The sequence below is a fragment of the Apium graveolens genome, chromosome 8 (assembly GCF_009905375.1).
Source record: "Apium graveolens cultivar Ventura chromosome 8, ASM990537v1, whole genome shotgun sequence".
NCBI classification, from domain to species: Eukaryota; Viridiplantae; Streptophyta; class Magnoliopsida; order Apiales; family Apiaceae; genus Apium; species Apium graveolens.
The window spans coordinates 221,217,989-221,238,762 of NC_133654.1; the positions used below are offsets into that span (position 1 = coordinate 221,217,989).

At 38.2% G+C, this 20,774-nt stretch overlaps 1 pseudogene; it reads right to left on the reverse strand.

Annotated features, from left to right (window-relative positions):
* Window positions 1-15,083: 15,083 nt before the first annotated feature.
* LOC141680361 (protein RADIALIS-like 1) lies at window positions 15,084-16,159 on the reverse strand (annotated as a pseudogene).
* Between the last annotated feature and the right edge of the window lie 4,615 nt (window positions 16,160-20,774).

Genomic DNA, 20,774 nt, shown 5'->3' on the forward strand with positions numbered 1-20,774 from the left:
ATCTGAACTAGGAGTGGCGTAAGTGGCCGAGTAGCGCCGGCCCAGCCTTATTATATTGGCCCAAATGGCCTGGAAGTTCCGCTAAGGCGGTCCATTCCTTAGGAGTTCAGTGTTCGGTTGACAAGTAAATCCGACAGGTTCTCCTCTACATGTAGAAAATGGTGGGGTTGTACTACTACGACTGATCATCGTAAGTGGTCTTCCTGGCGCGGCAAACTCCCGTAATGAGTTCATCATCCAATTGGATAATTTTTGCAACACTACACAGAGCACTTCGATGGAAAGGCTACGGTTGGGCGATTGTTGAGTGTTGGCAGGGTCAAGTTTTCAAAATGATGTTTACATCAAATGAAGTATCTCGTAACTTCATTTTATTTTGATAATATTTTAAAGATTTAATCTATTCAAATCTTGTCTTATAGTCTCATCTATGTGATGAACTTTTGAAGCTAATTTATAACTTGAACGGTGGTAGTTCAAGTAGTATTTGGGAAAGATATAAGTATATTGGGGTATCTTGTAACTTCATCTTTTAAACTTATATCTAATTAATAATCGTCTTATGAATGAAAAAGATTTTCAGAAAAACGTTGAGACAAGGTTAGATATATGAGATCACCTTGCAACGATATTTTTTTTTATACAGTTATACACTGGGACTTTGTGTATATTATGCATGGAAGAGGACTTCCAATATTTTGAAAAGTATATATGTATATATACTGAATATTTTGCGACTTCATCGCATTAAGATATCAAACTTGGTTCATTTCTTTTGACCAAGACTTTCATGAGTATTATGAGTAGGCTCATATATTGTAAATCATTATACATATTATTTTGGTGGGCTTGCTGCTCACCCTTGCTTTATTTCTTCATCACACAACAACAGTTAGGAAAAATGGCCAGACTCCAGCAGACCCAGCGCAAGCGCGTGGGAAGCGTCCCGCGTCTTCCCGTTGATGTTGTAGCTGCTATAGCTGCAGAGGTAGATCTATTGTAGATCAGACCATCTACTTTTGAGAATCAATTATGTATAATTATAACTTGTGGCAGATAATGGCAATTAACTGTAAATTTATCAAGTAATCATTTTGGGTTGTAATAACTTTTAAATTGTGGATTCAAAGACTTGTACTTATTTAAATTTCATCTCTGAGACTATAACGGGTTGTGGTGTGTGTTAGTGTGGGGTCACAGCATAAGGTTATTTATTATTAATTAAGTGAAGTGATATTGTGGAAAGAAAGACCGTGACAACCCGGATCCCCGACCCCGGATCTGGGGGTGTTACAGTCCATCTACTAGTAGAAAAGGTTACTTATTGGTATCTTTGCCTGATCAGCAAGATATCAGGTTTATGGCAAGGTTTTCTCCTTTCCAGATTCATTGGATATTGCAATTCTGTTTATAATTTTCATAACAGAGGATTTCAAGGAGTGTATGAAATGTATATATATAGGTGTATATATATATCGGGACTTAATGAAGTATCTCGTAACTTCATTATTTATAATGATATTTCAAAGATTGAATCTATTCAAGTCTTTTCTTGTAGTCTCATCTATGTGATGAACTTTTAAAATTGATGATACCTTGAACGGTGGTAGTTCAAGTAGTATTCAGAAAAGATATAAGTATATTGGAGTATCTTGTAAATTCATCTTTTCAACTTATATCTGGTTAATGATTATCTTATGCATGAAAAAGATTTTCACAAAAGCGTTGAGACAAGGTTAGATATATGAGATCACCTTGCAATGATATTTTTATACAGTTATAAACTAGAACTCTGTATATATTATACATGGAAGAGGACTTCCAAGATTTTGAAAAGTATATGTACATATATACTGAATATTTTGCGACTTGGTCGTGTTAAGATATCAAACTTGGTTCATTTCTTTTTAACCAAGACTTTCATGAGTACTATGAGAATGCTCATATATTGTGAATTATTATACATATTATTTCGGTGGGCTTCTTGCTCACCCTTGCTTTCTTCTTTCATCACACAACAACAGATAAAAAAATGAACAGGACCAAGCTCCTAATTCGCAAGCGGTTAGGAAACGTTCTGCAGTTTTCTGGAGGCGTTAATGTTGCAGTAGCTGAGGTAGGAATTACCAATAGGCTAGGCTTTCAACTTTTGTTGTTCCAGACTTATGTATCTATATGAATTGTAATAATGGCAAGGAAATGTAAATTTATTCAGAAACCCTTTTGTGGTATAATGACTTATAATTGTGGAATAAAATGACTTCTGTTATTTTTGGTATTCATCTCTGAGACTATAACTTGTGGTGTGTGTGTATATTGTGGGGTCACAGTACGCAGTGGTTGTTTGTTTATTAAGATTAAGAGTTGTTAAGGGAATTGGAACTCGTGACAACCCAGATCCCCGACCCCGGATTTGGGGGTGTTACACACTTGCTAGCTTCTAACTATTAGCTCTTGTTGCCTAAGTGAAGTTAAAACAGCTTGTTTGGCTTCTAATCTAGCAAGGAATCAGAGGGGCCCGTATGCTGATGAGCGAGTGAATCTTGCTTGTTGCTCTTGTTGTTAATACTAGCTAGGTGTCTTAGCAAGTATAGCTACTGTCTTCTATGGGCTAGTTAGCAATACTTGCATATAACTCCTCGCTTACAGTCAACATAATGTTGCTTCTAACTCTTCCTAACCTCGCATTCTGTAGCTTATAGTCGACATAATGTTGTTGTTTGAGTTGTTTAATACTCCAACAGTGGCTTCTTAGCAAGTATAGCTATTTTTCATTTTATATAGCATCAAAAGTGACTCATGCCATTTTCTTACAAGAGATGCTTTCAAAACAAGAAAGTGTGAGTTTCATATATATGGAAAGGCTACCTCACTCATTTCCTTACCATAGATGCTTGAACAAGTCTACTGTTTTTGTTTCATATAGCTGCAAAGCCTACCCTTTTTGCTTCAACTTGCAACTATATAGAAACTATGCAATACTTGCTATATAAAGCAGAATGAAAATAATTTGAATCTCAAGGAAGCTTCAACTAGAAAAGCAGCATAAACCGAAATAGAAGAGGGATACCTTTTGAAAATGGCATTCTCCCTTGACTCTAGAAACATACAAAAACATTTCAAATGAAAAACTCTCCAAGAGCTGCGAAACTAACGACTCTATTAGAAAGTAGAATTAGCCACTTTTACACGAATTTTCAAGTGGATGAGATCGGCCGAGTGGTCTCAGTTGGAGATGGGATTGCACGTGTTTATGGATTGAACGAGATTGCTTGATAGGCCTATTGAAGTAAAGAAAAGGGGAAGAACCAATGTATATAAATATCATGCATCTATATGCGCTTTGTCACGAGCTGGATTTGAACCAACATCGCTGGGGAAAGGCAAGCCATGCCTACGTTCAAGAATGATGGTGAGACAGCAGCGTTGTTCATATTCAATCAGGTCATAGCTAGGTTCGGAGTGCCAAAACAAATCGTCACGGATCATGGCTCTCATTTTGAAAAGACCATGATGAAGGAACTATCTGCCAAACTTGGATTTCGACAAGAGCAGTCGTCTCCATACTACCCTCATTCTAATGGGCAAGTTGAAGCGGTAAACAAGGTTCTCAAAATAGAGTCCTTAGTTACAGGATCAGAGGAGTCAAAGAGGAGATGCCCTACCGGGAAGGTGGCGGGCTAGAATTATCATATAGAAAGCTAAGCTATGTCATTCACCGGTTCAAAAGATGGGCCTATTCGACGCTTGAACTCTCGTTGATGATGAATATGGTGATTCTAAGCCTTCTAGTTAGTGGAGTCTGTTACACCAGATTGACTAATCATTACATGATATATAGACGGACTAGGGACGACCTTTAACTAAATAAGAAGAAGAGGGAATGCTATTGGCTCACCCTAAACAACCCACGGAGCGGTAGGGAAAAGATAGGATGTCAGTGACTACTACGGAACGAGTTGGTGGAGTGTAGTTTACTTTACTTTAGCCTTTGGTGGAAAGTCACTCGACTGACGTTCAAGCTTCATTGCTATGGCTTTTGTTGATGCATATAAAAGAGTGATTACCTGGTCGAGTATCTTGCCATACCCCCGAAAGACTAACTAGCTACAACTACTGCATATATCGCTCGTATACCTTCTAGGGTGACTCACTTGCTTAGAGCTTCTAGGCATAGTATACCTTCCCGAGTGACTTACTTGCTTAGAGCTTCCAGGCATAGCTCATATTTTGAAAAGTGATTTGCTGAAGCTTATCTACAGCTCTTCTTTAACTCTTCTTTATTCTCAATCGGCGAAGCCTCACTCTTCTTATCAGTCTTGTTATCTCTATTTTTTCTTTTCTTATGCACCTTTCTTACTTGCCTACGGTCTTATAGAAATAATAGATAAGCTATATAGAGTTGCTAGCTAGCTTCTATCGTTCGTATACTCACTTGCTACAGCTCTTCATAGGTTGATCGTCTCGACGACCCTTTCTTTTCAGCAACAAGTCCAGCTTAAGCCCTATCATGTCAATGTAACTAGTGACCTTCAAATGCAGTAAAATGCCTTCTTTCCTAGTCTCAATTTCCTATGTAATGAAAAAGGGCGGAGGGGATCGACACTACTTCCAACACTAAGATTTGGCTTAGACTAAAGCTACAATCAACATTCGAAACTAGAAAACTACTATGACTCGCACGCGTACTGTTGGATTTTTAACGCAGCGGGGGCATGGCAAAACACTTTTACACATACAAAATCCAAATAAAAGCATATAAATCGTGAATAAAAATTCGAGGGATCGAATCTAACCTTTAAAAATAATTCGGAGACAACGATCAGAGATCCTTAGCAGTTGCTCCTCAAGTGTGAAGCACTCCACCGGTATCCACCAAGAAAACAACCTTTAGGAGGAGGAGGGGGTGGAGAGAATTTGGTTTTCTGAAACTTTTGGGTTTCTGGGGTTTCGATGGGGTTAGAATAAAATACGGTCTATAATAGTGTATTTATAGGCAAAATTTTCAGCTGAAATTTTCCCATAAATAATATTATTATTATCCCATTTATTATTCTCATTAATAATTAAAACACCTTTTAATTATTAATCCTTTTTCTAAACACTTTAGAAATAATTCTCTCTCTTGATTTAATTTCCAAAAATTAAATCCTTAATTAATAATATTAAGAACTTTTCTTAATTAATTTATAATCAATTAAATCTCATTTAATCAATTATTAAATTTGCCAATTAATTATTTATTTCACAAATAAATAATTATTAACCATTATTAATTAATTCCTCCACCATAAAATTATTCTCTTTTTATGGTGTGACCCTGTAGGTTCAATATTAAGCCGGTAGTAGAAATAAATAATAATAAAACTATTTTATCATTATTTATATAAATTCTCTAATTTATTAAATATGATTAATTAATTAATCACATTTATTCTACATCGTGAGTGATGCTTCTCAACATATCGCGACTATCCGGATAATATGAATTCACTACTTAGAATACCAAGAACCTGTCAGTGAATAGTTACCGTATAATAAACTCCTTCTACCCTACAATGTTCCGATTAAATACAAGGCATGGATCTCGTGTCAAGCCTATCTAATTCAATCACTTGCTTACCATTTACTATGCGTAGTTCTATGCAAATTAGAAACTCCTTTCTAATTTCATTCACTCTGGCCAGAGATTCCTGAACTAGCATAAGTGGATCAGCCTTGAACATTCTCTTCCTTCATTGGAAGGGGTAGATCCTTTATTGATCATACACTATCTTCGTGTACAAATTCTTATACCCAGAAGAGCCCTAATAATTGTCCCTGGAGACTAAGAACTAAACCAAAGCATAGTTCAGTGTACACAAGATGACTATGATGACCTCAAGTCTAAGGATACTTGTACAACTATCACTATGTGAACAACTGCTGACACGTGAGTGAACTCCATCAGTTGTTCAGCTGTGCGAGTCATGTTCAGTGAACTTATTCTATAATAAGCACCTACATACTAGCTATAGTGTCACCACACAAATGTCTATGAGAACAGACATCCTTTATAATGAAGCAAGCATAGTATGTACCGATCTCTGCGGATTATTAATTACCAGTTAGTAATCCTATGACCAGGAACTATTTAAGTTTAGAGTTATCATCTTTTTAGGTCTCACTATTATGATCTCATCATAATCCATAAAAAGCTTTACTCTAAACTATGGTATATCTTATTTAAACACTTAAATAGATAAAGCCCGTAATAAAAACAAAACAAGTCTTTATTAATATCAATGAAATCAAAACAGATTACATAAAAGTTATTCCTAAATCCTAATACACGATTGGACTTAGGACATATTCCTTTCAATCTCCCACTTATACTAAAGCCAATCACTCTGGTATCTAATACCCATCTTGACGATCAAAATGACTTTCATAAAGTAGCTTTGTGAGTGGGTCTGCTATGTTGTTATGTGTGTCAACTCTAATTCAATACAATATAAGAAATGTTACCGCGCTCCCACTAACCCTTTTGTAGACGTATGGTTCATCTACGTTTTTGATAAAATCAAACTCTTTGATTATCTCATCAAAACGAATGTTCCATTTACGAGAAGCTTGCTTTAAACCACATATGGTTCGCAATAGCTTACACACTAAGTTTTCATTTCTCTTGGAAATAAAACCACCTGGCTAATTGCCAGATCTCATAGTCGTAGTAAGCAGCAATCGCAAGCAAAATCCGAAGTGATTTTAACAGGGCTACAGGCAAAAAGTTTCATCAAAGTCAATCCATTGCCTTTGTTTGAATCCTTTTTCCAAAAGCCTGGCCTTAAAGGTCTCCACCTGGCCATCTGCTATAATCTATCTTTTGTATACCGTATACATAGATTTCATTCTGGATTTTATGGCACTATGCCATTTCTCTGAGTCAACACTACTCATAGCCTCATTATAGGTCACAGGGTCATCATCATCAATGATCGACAACTCATTGTCATTCTCAATGACAAGGCCATATTACCTCTCAGGTTGGCGAGACACTCTCCCTGATCTATGAATGAGCTGTTTCACAAAAGGTTGTTCAGTCAGAACAGGTGTTTCCACTTGATCCGTAGTAGTTTGTGCTTCTTGAACTTCATCAAGTTCAATTTTGCTCCCACTGTTTCCTTCAAGGATAAACTCCTTTTCCAAGAAGGTAGCATGTCTGGAGACAAACACCCGATGATCGGTGTAAAAGTAATACCCTAAAGTCTCTTTAGGATATCCCACAAAACTATATTTTACGGATCGATATTCCAGCTTATCTGGGTCAACTTACTTGACATAAGCTGGACATCCCCAAATCTTAACGTGTTTAAGACTCGGTTTCCTTTCTTTCCATATCTCATACGGAGTTTGAGGAACAGATTTGGAAGGCACCTTGTTCAGTAAATATGCTGAGGTTTCCAATGCATAACCCCATAGGAATACTGGAAGATTTGCATAGCTCATCATGGACCGAACTATGTCTAACAAAGTTCGATTTCTCCTTTCAGATACCAATCTGGAGGAGTCCACTGGGAGACTATACCATTTACTTTGAGATAATCTAGAAACATTCCATTAAAGTATTCACTACCTCGATCTTATCGAAGAATTATAATACTATGTTTGGTTTGTTTCTCCACTTCATACTTATATTCTTTGAACTTTTCAAAGGCCTCAGACTTGTGTTTCATCAAACACATATCCGAATCTAGATCTATCATCTATGAAAGTAATGAAGTATGAAAATCCACCCATGGCTTGCTTAGACATTGGTCCACATACATCTGTGTGTACCATTCCTAGCAAATTTGCAGTCATCTCTCCATGTCTACTAAATGGAGACTGTAGTGCCACTATGAAGTGAGATTTTCATCATTCCTTTTCTTTTATTAGTTTGTTCAATCTGAAGTAAATTATGTCTCATATATACAGACCATTATTTAAAGTACCACGTCCATAAAGAATATTATCTCTAAGAATAGAACATTCATTATTCTCAATAATAAATGAAAATCCAGCCAAGTCTAACATGGGAATAATATTCCTCACAATCGAGGGAACAAAATAACAATTATTTCAAACAATAGTCTTGCCCGTAGGCATATGTAAATGAAATGATTCTACATCTTCAGCAGCAACTCTTGCTCCATTTCCATCAGTAGAATCACCTCCTCTTCCTCAAGAGACCTACTTCTCCTTGGTCCCTGCAATAAATTGCAGATATGAGAACCACAGGCGGTATCTAATACCCAAGTAGAAATGACATATTCACTTCTATCATGAACATACCTGAATCAGAAGCGGTAGTCTCACTACCCTTCTTCTTCAATTCTGCAAGGTAAACCTTGCAGTTCCTCTTCCAGTGCCCCACCTTGTTACAGTGAAAGCAAACAACTTTGCTCTTGGGGTCTTCAGCTTTTGGTGGAACCGGCGTTTTCTCACCTACTTTCTTCTTCTTGGAAGAGTTCCTCTTCCTTTTCTTAGGATTGGAACCTTCACCAATTAGAAGAACAGAACTCTTTTTAGGGGGAAAATTCGATTCCTCAGACTTCAACATGTTGTGGAGTTCAGGCAGGCTGACATCCAACTTATTCATGTGAAAGTTCACAACAAACTGCGAGAACGAACTCGGAAGCGATTGCAAGACCAAGTCTTGGCTCAGCTCCCCATCCATGGCAAAACCAAGTTGTCCAAGACGTTCAATCAAATTGATCATCTTAAGTACATGGTCATTCACAGATGATCCCTCAGACATCCTACAACCGAACAGCTCCTTCGATATCTCATATCGAGCTGTCCTCCCTGCCACATCATACAACTCTTGTAGATGCATTAGGATAGTGTGAGCATCCATATGCTCATGTTGCTTCTGTAGCTCAATGTTCATGGAAGCTAGCATGATGCATTGAGCAACATTTGCATCATCTATCCACTTACGATACACAACATGTTCATCATTATGTGCATCACTAGCAGGTTCAATAGGCTTAGGTGGGTCAATCACGTATTCCAGCTTCTCAATCCTGAGAACAATTCTCAAGTTTCGAAGCCAGTCAGCATAATTAGGACCAATCAATTTGTGAGCATCTAGTATGCTCCTGAGTGATAGTGCAGAAGACATAATGTATATTGTAAATCTGTAAATGATAAACACATAACAACACTTAGCAAATATTCGATTTCATTTTAAAACACTATATGAATCGGGTCTTTATTCATAAGTGGCTCCCACTAGTTTATCTAATTTATTCAACCCTCTACGTGAAAAATTAAGCATTCATAATACTAGTGGGAATAGGGATCCTACATTCCATTACACAACCCCGGCTGTGGCACGAAACACCATGTAATGTTCAATAGGCAGACAACTCTTGTCAATTACATCTTATGTTATTCCCTAATCAAACTTTAGCCTCTTGAATAATTGAGTCACGGCTGTGGCACGACAAACTCAATATTCTAAGTCAAGTCAAACCCAACATTCCGTACAAATGAATCAGTCCCCAAAGGCCCACGGCTGTGGCACATAACGACCTTTAGATTCTTATTCAATGTACACATCTCTATGTAATAGACAAGTATTTCTTATTTCGAAATCAAAGCCCTCGGCTGTGGCACAAAACGACAATGATTCAAAAATAAGAATTACTTTCTATCATGTTGGAAGGCTATGACCGACACAAGCCCGTTGTGTCATTGGCCAATTACTACTTGATATTATTTAATTTTAGAGGGATTATATTACGTTACAATCATAATCATATTATAAAGAGATTCTTCCTTTTAAATTAAATATTTCAAATCAATAATCAATAATCAGACGATTCCCAGATCGGGTGGAGCATTGTCAAGAGGCGTCACTTAATAACCCTTTCTTACAGATAGAAATCTGTTGTTGACAGAATCATCCTCTCTCTCATATCGAAAATTCATATTCAATTACGTGTTTCACAAACACAAGAATCTCATGATTGTATTCATAATATTGTTCTTAAGGTTATGAAACAATTTCACTATACTAGGTTGTCTAACAAATGCCTTATGTTCATTTAAGTTCACCTAAATCTATCATCGCATGATAAACTAAGCATATATCAAATATATAAACATGAATAAACATCAAGGTAGGCATGTTACATCATCTAGCACATTAGTCTAAGCATTATACATCTCTATGTATCACATGAAGCATTTAAAAGCAATTAAAACAGTCAAAAACAGCTTTAAAACACTTCATGGAAATATAAACAGTTCAAAACTTTTATATAAACTAAAATTGATCACTCCATTAGATCCGTCTCGAAAAACGAATCCAACGGTATATTGCACGCCTAAAACGGAGTTACGAAACTCCCAGAAAATCAATTTTAAAATCAACAGAAGGATTGTAACGCATTACAGGAATGCGTTACAAGCCCTGTAACGCATTCCGGTGATGCGTTACACCCCTTTTAAGCCATTAAAGGGTGTAACGCATTCCGTGAATGCGCCACAGGTGTGTAACGCATTCCCGGAATGCGTTACACCCCTATATATTTTTTTTTTCTCAGCCGCCGTTGCTTTTCTGTCTCGAACTGCGTGCAGCCGTCCTGTCAGATCTCTCTATCTGTCTTTGCTTTCGTGCAATTTACAGCAGCAGTACAAGCAGCTTTACATACATAATATATATATACTAACAATTTATTTATATATATATGACTTAATTTAATTACGAATTTAATTGCAATAACTTCAAAAATTCATAATAAAAAATCTATACATCCTAAAATTATGAAAAAAATACCCAGACGATCTACAACACTTGTAGAACCCAGATCAACATTCAAAATTATTATGAGAAACGATTTCTCATCAGACAAAATTAATCCATGATATAACTTGTAAAAATCATAATTAATTCATACAAGCACATAAAATTCTGAAATTTTTACCACAGATCTATATGCATACTACCTATGCTCTGATAACATTGTTGGATTTTTAACGCAGCGGGGGCATGGTAAAACACTTTTATACATACAAAATCCAAATAAAAGCATATAAATCGTGAATAAAAATTTGAGGGATCGAATCTAACCTTTAAAAACAATTCGGAGACAACGATCAGAGATCCTTAGCAGTTGCTCCTCAAGTGTGAAGTACTCCACCGGTATCCACCAAGAAAACGACTTTTAGGAGGAGGAAGAGGTGGAGAGAATTTGGTTTTTTGAAACTTTTGGGTTTCTGGGGTTTCGATGGGGTTAGAATAAAATAGGGTCTATAATATTGTATTTATAGGCAAAATTTTCAGCTGAAATTTTCCCATAAATAATATTATTATTATCCCATTTATTATTCTCATTAATAATTAAAACACCTTTTAATTATTAATCCTTTTTCTAAACACTTTAGAAATAATTCTCTCTCTTGATTTAATTTTCAAAAATTAAATCCTTAATTAATAATATTAAGAACTTTTTTTAATTAATTTATAATCAATTAAATCTCATTTAATCAATTATTAAATTTTCCAATTAATTATTTATTTCACAAATAAATAATTATTAGCCATTATTAATTAATTCCTCCACCATAAAATCATTCTCTTTTTATGGTGTGACCCTGTAGGTTCAATATTAAGCCGGTAGTAGAAATAAATAATAATAAAACTATTTTATCATTATTTATATAAATTCTCTAATTTATTAAATATGATTAATTAATTAATCACATTTATTCTACATCGTGAGTGATGCTTCTCAACATATCGCGACTATCCGGATAATATGAATTCACTACTTAGAATACCAAGAACCTGTCAGTGAATAGTTACCGTACAATAAACTCCTTCTACCCTACAATGTTCCGATTAAATACAAGGCATGGATCTCGTGTCAAGCCTATCTAATTCAATCACTTGCTTACCATTTACTATGCGTAGTTCTATGCAAATTAGAAACTCCTTTCTAATTTCATTCACTCTGGCCAGAGATTCCTGAACTAGCATAAGTGGATCAGCCTTGAACATTATCTTCCTTCACTGGAAGGGGTAGATCCTTTATTGATCATACACTATCTTCGTGTACAAATTCTTATACCCAGAAGAGCCCTAATAATTGTCCCTTGAGACTAAGAACTAAACCAAAGCATAGTTCAGTGTACACAAGATGACTATGATGACCTCAAGTCTAAGGATACTTGTACAACTATCACTATGTGAACAACTGCTGACACGTGAGTGAACTCCATCAGTTGTTCAGCTGTGCGAGTCATGTTCAGTGAACTTATTCTATAATAAGCACCTACATACTAGCTATAGTGTCACCACACAAATGTCTATGAGAACAGACATCCTTCATAATGAAGCAAGCATAATATGTACCGATCTCTGCGGATTATTAATTACCAGTTAGTAATCCTATGACCAGGAACTATTTAAGTTTAGAGGTATCATCTTTTTAGGTCTCACTATTATGATCTCATCATAATCCATAAAAAGCTTTACTCTAAACTATGGTATATCTTATTTAAACACTTAAATAGATAAAGCCCGTAATAAAAATAAAACAAGTCTTTATTAATATCAATGAAATCAAAACAGATTACATAAAAGTTATTCCTAAATCCTAATACACGATTGGACTTAGGACATATTCCTTTCACGTACTACTACTGCTCCTGTCTTACCTCCTCCTCCGGTCTAAGAACAAGAGAGCTAACACATACTACCAATAAGATAATTCGACTTTCGCTAGGGCGCCGTCCTCCTCTACCAGCTGCAGAATCTGTCTTAGTGCTTCCCTTCGGCTAAGGAAAAGGAAGAAGGGCGATTTAATCTACCGACAAGATGGGTGGATTCCCAACATTAGCCAGCTGCTTAGATACTAAACCCTACTAGCCAATTGCAACCCTAGCTGCCAAAGACTTGTGAATACTCATGTTCTTTGGTACCCTGCTAAGGGTGGGTCAATCCTACTAAGAACCATGCTAAGGCTTCGGGCGAGCAAATGAACTACTTGCGGGGAAGACCGGCCATAAAACTAGATAAAGAAAGATAGAACACTCGCAATACTGGGTAATTTCATTGATAGACAACAGGTAACTCAAAATCTTAGTCGGGAGGGACGGCTAGTAAGACCTCCAGCAAAGGAAAAAGCGACAAGTAAACCCCTGGTAGTTACAGGACGATCCTTCGCCGCGAGAACTAATATCGGGGGATATGCCAATATGGAAAAGAGAGAATGGTAGTCACCGCATGCGGGAAAGACTCAAAATGAAAGCAAGCAACTAATAGACTTCGCGAACCCCCGACAGTATTCTATCTCGCACACGGACTACTGACAGAAACAATACATACTAACCATACGAGTTCGGTTCACCTGCAGCTTATCAACTAAGTCCTAATAGATACTAATTAACCAATAGCTGAAAACCAATACTCAGTTTGCTAATGTCATCTAACTTCCTTCTCTTCTGTCTTAGATAGGCTTGAGGGTTCTACTCAAGAGAGGTCCGTTCCACAACACAAGTGCCGAACGGGCAAGTTAGCTAGGCAAGCTATAAGTCCGTGACAACAGGTATCAAAGTGAGTTAACTCATTAGCTAGTAAGCTCTAATTCCTAGCGCATGCAGTTGAGAAGACTCTTCTTGAGCACAAAACCATCTTTGACTAGTCTTTGCTTACGAATACCAATTCTTTCGGACCGAAGCGCACGATATGGCTTTTTGGGGCTTTTCGCGATGCCGGGATAACTAACTACCCCTCCTCAAAAATGAAGGGAATGGATCGCTAGCAAAGCAAAGTGGTTTCTAAAACTTCAACAAGCTCGGCAGGGAACTTTCCGGGAGCAGGGCTTACAAAGGGAACTCCAATTGGAATTCAAAGTAACTTGGCTTATTGATCTTGACCAGCCTCGACTGGTTCCACAGCAAATGTAACTTGCCTGTAAACTATTCCCTCGGCTGGCACGACATAGAGAAGAGAAAAATATCTTCACTGGTTTTAGAAAATGGAGTCCAGTCCTGGAAATGGTTCGCACAAGGAATAAAAAGAAAAAGGGGGTCTCACACCGGTGTAAAGTAAAAGCAATTTACTTATACTCAGAGATTTCATTTGCTGGCCTTTAACTGGCTTTATAAAATAGGCTTTTATCACAGCCTTGATCCACAGGATGGGAAAAGTATCGGCCCGGACCCCAAAAAAAGAGATCACCATCGAGACCAGTACTGCTACTAGATTACCTCCTTTAAAGTAAACACTTTCAAACTAGCCAGCTGGAATCTCAAACTGGAGAAAGAGAACTTCCTAAAGCAACCCTTTTCTTATATACGATACCACCAGCTACCTTATTAATTAAAGAAATGAAGACTTACGGCTCGCCCTAATCTCCTGTCGAACTGGGAAACTTGGAGGGGAAGCTCGACTTTCGTCCAATCGATGACGTGGTACTTCTTTCTTCATTTTTCTGGACCTATCCACTCGACCAAATCCTTTCTCCTATCTGATCTGCTCGACTATAAGGTATTCTTAATCGCTCTACTGATAAGTCAGCTAAAGAAAGAAAACTCGAATAGTTTCTAAGTGAGTAGCTTTCTTTCAGAAAGACCGGAACCTAACCTGTTGGCTCTGTTACCCGTAAACAAGTTAATGGAGATCTTTTGGGCGGGAATAGGCGTAGGAACAGACTTCACCATATAGTGGTCGTTTTTCCTGGATGGGTTTCCTTACATTAATAATAGGTGGTGACTAATGCCTACGATCGAGAGTCTGATTATCGTGATAGAAAGGAAGAGCCAGATGGAGATATAGTACCTAGCGTAGAACCTGCTGCCCCGTGATCACCAATAGCAAGTTCCATGGCTAATAGTTTGTAAGCTAGCAACAGGAGCAGAAGAGCCTAAAGCTGTTAATCCTGTTCCAGTACGTAGACTTTATTCTTATTATGATTATGCTGTTAATAAAGCAGGACGAGCAGCAGTTAAAGACACGGGAGCAGCTCCAGGTCCATCCCGCAGTTGTTGAGCTAATAGATTATGTGGTTGGTTATTATGATTCTGTTGCCTGCATTATCTGACTTTAATCACCAGAGCTTCAAATTTTTCATCCTGCATGAACAAACGTATCAATAGACGACAACAATGTGCATCTGTCTGTATGTGTTAATTTAGTAGCCCGTGTTATGTAACTAGGGTCTGATAATTAAGTTATTGCATATATACGAACTTACTCCCCAAGAACTTAAACTATAAAAGATATACCCATAAGTGATTCAAGATAAGTTTCAGTTCTATCAATAACATGAGTGCATAAAACCAAAGTATGGTCTGTTGGGAAAGCCAAACAAGAGTTCTGGAGTACAGCTTATGTTCTCTCTCCTAGGACAGTGGAAGACTCGTAAAAGCTTAGACTTCTTTGAATCGAGTTGAACCTTGCCTTGAGAACTCTGGACAAGTGAACCTTTCTCTATGTCAGAAATTCATTTGATAAAGCAAATAGAAAAGATGTTAATTATTTCTTTTGTCTATGGTGTTGGACGGTGAGTCCCTATTGACTAGTATGTGAATTGTTAAGTAGTGACTGGTAATTGCGGGCTTGGTTGCAAGTAATTATCAATGTGTCGTTTCATTGTCAGTCAAGAGCTTGTCTAGAAGTGAGATAACAAGTTTTATCGTCCAAGGTATTTCCTAGATGCCAGGTGTTTACCTATATTGTTAGATGAACGTTTAACTAAATCCATAAGCATCATGCACTAAATCTACCATCAACTGGCCTCGCCTTAACCTGTACAATAAGGTTAACATGATACTTTACATATCGTGGTGATTATTAGCTATATTATGTGATAAAACTGTAGTTAGTAGGATACAAAATATAGATAAAAAGTCTACCTCTCCTCATTATCATGCATGGAGACTTGGCTACTGCCTTCGGTGGTTCGGTATATAGGGAAGGGCACTTTGCCATTCTCAATTCTTTTAACATCCTCCACAAGGATTTCATAATGCCTCTTCACTTCATCCGCTGTCTTGTCACCAACAGCCTTGGTGACATTCTGCCAACGATCAGGTGTGTCCTTATCATACACAGCCAGAGCCCTTTCAAATGCTTTATTCTTGCTGTCCAAGAGCCAGTGCCACGTGAAGACATAGCTACCATGTAAATGAAGAATGAAGTGAAAATTTTAAGTCCAAGTAGAATGTTTGGAAGGAAAAAAGAAGAGAACTCTTTGAGTTTGAAGAGTTGATATCTGCAAAGAAGTGATAATTCTTGTTCTTATATAAGCTCCTGGAGTAGAGGATGTGAGATGGGGTGGAGAAGCCGGAGCCCTTATGAAAACGAAGCAAGCAGGGGAAGAGAGCGGAATAACATTTGAGGAAGCTTCAAGGTAATCCCCAGAGTTGGTAATCTAAACCTCAACAACTTGAATTAGTGAGTGTTCTAAAGGCGTGAGCGAGACAATTGAAATCCCATTTCTTGGATTATTGTACAAGTATTGTCCAACATAATGTTAATTATGGACCACCGGAATTCCCCACGGTTCGCAACATAATGATAATTATTGCAAACTCATTCACAACTGGATAATCCTCAATGCGAGGTTCATCCTTAGATGTATCCTTAGATGTATCCTTCACAAAAGCAAGATAGCCATCACAGCCCTTAGACAAAAGTTTATTCGCCTTTAAAGCTGAAATAATTTTAACCACTCCTTTTGGTTGAGACCCCTGAAACAAAAATTCTGGTTGATTCACATCTCCAAAGATCACACGTTTTCCCAAACAGTCAATTGTTGCACAATGCTCACTCAGCCAATACATACCCAGAATAATGTCAAAGTCATGCATCATCATCGAAAGCAAGTTGCCTTACAATTCCTATCTCCCACAACTATCGGACACCCTCGGTACTCATCAGAAATAATAACAGAATTACCCATTGGGGTAATAATTAACATATGAGGATCAAGTAATGAAGGCAAAACTCCAAGATAATGAACAAATGATAAGGATACAACAAAATGAGTCGAACCAGTATCAAATAACACATAAGCTTCACGTTTACCCATAAGAAGTGTTCCAGAAAATGGTACCTGAATTAGCAATTAGCTGCCGCCTGATTAGCGGTCAATGCAAACACTCTGCTTGAAGAATTATGTTGATTCTGCTGACCTCCACTGCCACTTCCTCCACCACCAGTGTTACGCGACACTGTACAATCCTTTGCCCTATGTGCCATACTACCACACAAGAAAGATGCTCCAGTCTATCTATAACAAGGCTTCCCCAGATGATGTCCACCACATGTAGCACAAGGAGCAACTTGAATCATATTAGGATTGCCAAGAAAGCCAAGTTTGAAAGGTTCAGAGATTGTATAGCCTTCTTCGTCCCTTAGCGTAGGACACTAAGTAAGTAAACTACCAATGGAAGCTCTCTTTAGCCGATATCCATAGTTTAGGCTTTAATGTAGCGTACCACCTATGGGATCCCATAATCGCGATAGATCGCACAATTTTAGCCATAAAATGGATTAATGGATTTGGGCTAGTTTACTAAGCAATAATAAGTCTACATAAACCTAATGCAATATTGATTACACTCCTTCTCCTGTCAAAACTAGGGATCAACCTGTGGACATGTTGCGCTTTCACAGGTCACAAGCAAGCCGGTAAGTGGATAGATTGGATGTGGATGAATACCTAGTCTGTCCCCCAGAACTGCTCTTGCTTCCTTCTGTTGTGCACCTAGGCAGGCCAGCAGCATGAATCACTCATGTTGCCTTGGTAACACCTTAACACCTATGAAGTCCCATTCTTGCGATAGAATGCTCTATTTTAGCCGATTTGGTAAAAGACTTTTTAGATTCATCAATTGCACTCCTGTGAGATGAGAACTTGTCAAATTCTATGTGTAGTTCTTTATGGCAATCTAGTTGAACTTTCATACTCTATGACTACTACTTGTAACTTATAACTTGTAAGGGAACATAGCAGACCTGGACTCGTCTGTACGGATCCTCTTCTTCTAGGAGGAGTGGTGATTGAACCATTTCTTCGCGCTACCCACTCTTCTCTTTTATAAAAGTATATGAATCTGACTTCATAGGTAGAGGGGGCCTATTTGGATCGTCAAGTCTAGTTAAGGCTTAATCCTTAGGCATATTACAAAGAAAGGTGTTCTAAGGCACCAGGGAAGTATTCAATGTCTGCCCCCTCGGCCCTGACGTATCTAAGAGATAGTTCGTGGCATACGATCGAAGAAAGTGGGGCGGAAAGCTCGGACACCAACCTCAAAAGGTGGTGTTGACCCTGTTACAGTACAGGGGAGATCCGTTTAGCCAAAACGAGAAGATCTTCTATAGTCTAGTTAGGGGGTGGATTTTTTTCATTCCTCAATGGGTGCTGCTTTTGACTTCTATCTCGTATCGATCTAGTATTGCGGCTTACGCTAGATTGAATCCTTGAATATGAATAAACGTGAGAGTCAACCCCCGTTTTGTCTATATAAAACCTAGCCTTAAATTCGATCTTGAGTAGGTTCGAAGTTGAGGACTCAGAGCAGATCAACTCCAGGTTTGGTTCCGCAGCTTCTATAAAGTAAGATCTTCACGATCTGGTTGACTCCATTCATAAGAGATAGGAACGCACAAGCACATGCGAGAGGTCTTTCAGAGCCTTCTGACAAGGGATTGGCTAAGATTTGATATTTGCTTTTATCTCTCCCATTCCTGTGACCAAAATCGCTTTGACTTATTCGACTAGTCGGGGAAGGTCTTTCCCTTCTCCACTGGAAGAAAGTAGATGATCACGTAGGGCGAATGAATCAAAGAAAGGGAAACTTCTCCATCCCAGAAAGCGGAGTGACTTCTTGAATCTTTGAATAGAGAGCCCCATTAACCAGACAAGCTGGAGGAGACAAGCTACCTCACAGAAAGGATGACCATGCTCAAAAATACTAGGAGGTTTTTTGTTCTGGGGTTGGAGATTAAGTAAAATCCAAGTTGGATTAGCTTGGATAGGGATTTCGAACTCTAATCAAGGCAAGGCATAATGCCAATCCGAGAATCCTTTATCAAAAGCCTTTTTTTGGGCATAACAAGCCCTGCCAGCCGTTGACTGACATCTCAATAGACTCTAGCGAGGAACCCGGTTTGGCTTCAATTGAGCCAAGTTTTTGATTTCAATCAGGCCAGCAAGCCTAAGACGTCATAATGCCTTTTTCTTAGTGCTCATAGAACCTTCCCACAGGGATATCGCTATGTAAATTCCTGCCCATTCACCAGTTGATCTGATTCACGAGTTGAAGTTAATCTGATGGACGAGTGGATAAGGAGAAGTTCGGGATAGATCCAGGAAAAACATGGAGAGAGCAGGGGACATACATATTTGTTTGTATCACCACAAAATGCACCTAGCTCCGCCGCGATCCTCTCCATACCAGTCTCGCTACTTCTTTCCTCTCCTACCTAATCGAGCCTCTTACGATCCTCTCTCTTATTATACGATACCACTGGGATTCCTCAACACTTCTTTGAGAATAGCCAATCCCCTCGAACTGACTTATTCAAGACGTTAGGTGAGCTCACGAAATCGTAAATATCTCAGCCCAACTCTTCTACGCTCTTCTACGAAAGGCGATAGTCAACTGAATGAACGAGAAAGGGCAATCTCATTTGCCCAGTCGATAGAAAGAGAGCAGGGCTATCTAGTAGGCTCTTTGGCGAATGCACGGCTTGCTAAAGACCTAAAGACTAGGGGCATCGAATTGCATGTGTTAAGTAAATAGTTGAAGTAGCATGATGTAAGCTTCTTAGCGCTTAGGTGACTACCTATAAGCTTCACCCTCCTTCTAAGAGGAGAAAGTAAGCAAGACTTTATATGCTATGACCTTTCTTCAGCATCAGAGACTTTTATGTTATTAGCATTTACTCCAACTCATTAATGCCATTTTTCATACCATACAAGGAATTGAGACTGAGAATGACACCTTATTCGCTTTGCTACAATGAATGAATTAGCAGACCATTGAGGGCGGCTCAAACCATCCAAATTTTCTTTTTCCCGGGCCCACTTTCTTTTTTATCGCCTTATTGAAGCAAAGTGGTGGAAACAGGTGATGAGTCTGGGAAGTCAGTGCATTTAGAGTTCACTTCTTTTGGACTTTTATAGAGTCGAGCTACTTTGCGAAATAACGTCAGAGAGTGAGAGTGAAGCTTTGCCCCGAGAGGCTATCTATACAGTCTCTTCTTTCTATCGGGAAAGAGAGTCATTAATGCATTCATTCTGAGTCGACAAACAGCAATAGGGAAGAAATATACGTTAGCAAGAAGAACTAATCCATGATGGGCGGTGAACATAGTGATCTCTGGAACTAAAGGGAAGAAATGGCCTATTTAATCGATAGTTAGGTTGCAGCTTTCCGATTCCCTGTTCCTTGGGGCAAGTCCATCTAAAAAAGGGTCACCTGCAAACCTATGTCGTTCATCCGTTTCCATTTCAACCTCCGCTCTCACCCTCATCCTATCTGAAACAATCCTCTAGATAAGAAAGAATTTCTTGAAAGTACGGGCTTTCCTCCCCCAAATTAGCCAAGCTTCGGTAAATTGTTATTAAAAGCTTAACATTTCTTGGGTCATTTTGCACCAATCTATCTAACAAATCCCTGGGTAACATCCAACCGGGTATTTTGACATTCCTGGTATAGAGGTACGGAACTAATAAGTCATGATAGATTTCATCCTTTAACATCGCAACTATACAGTGGTATAACTG